Source organism: Varanus komodoensis, unplaced genomic scaffold (genome assembly GCF_004798865.1).
Source record: "Varanus komodoensis strain SLA01 unplaced genomic scaffold, ASM479886v1 scaffold55, whole genome shotgun sequence".
Lineage (NCBI taxonomy): Eukaryota > Metazoa > Chordata > Lepidosauria > Squamata > Varanidae > Varanus > Varanus komodoensis.
The window spans coordinates 939-1,682 of record NW_025336157.1 but is presented as its reverse complement, the minus strand read 5'-3'; positions in this window follow the sequence as shown (position 1 = coordinate 1,682).

Below are 744 nucleotides of genomic sequence, written 5' to 3'. Positions count from 1 at the left end.
GGTCCCCTTCTGGGGGCGGGATCGGGGCCACCGGGGCGCCTGGGTTCCTCTGTGGGGCGGGGCTCCTGCCATCGGGACGCCTGGGTTCCTCTGAGGGGGCGGGGCTCGGTGTCACCGGGACGCCTGGGTCCGTTTCCTGCCTGGGCGGCATTCCCACTCAAATCTGTGGATTCCTTTCTAGGTGGGGGTGGAGGACAGAGATGGCGTGGCCGATACTGTGGCTAGGAGTCCTGGGCTCATTGGGGCAGCAGAAGCGCGGGAGTCCGGAGAGCGGGGGGGCCTGGCTTTCCCTTGTGAAGAAGGTGGGAGCTGCATTCTCAGGACTGCTGGCTTCCTTAAGGTCAAGGCTGCAAGCCCCCACTCACTTACAAGGGACTAAGCAATACATGACCTGGCTGGGGTTGCTTCTCAATAGAGCAATTCGGAAAGTTAAACTTTCCTGTTCTTGAACTTCTGTCTTCCTAAATATCACCTGTTACCCGTCATTCAGTTACTGAAAGCAATAGGAGCTTTGCTAGGAATGAAGGAAAGAAAGAAGAAAGCCCTGAAAGAAAGAATATGGAGCAGTAACTGCAGATATTGCTAATAAAGTGCTTACTTGGGCATAGAGTTAGAATACTGTGTTCTCTTTATTATAGAAGAAAAAGATCGCAAGAGGGCAAGCTGAAACGTAGACCAGACGTGGACCAACCTAGGCCTGTGGGGCAGATCTGGCCCACCTGAGGTCCTGATCCAGCCCTTGGT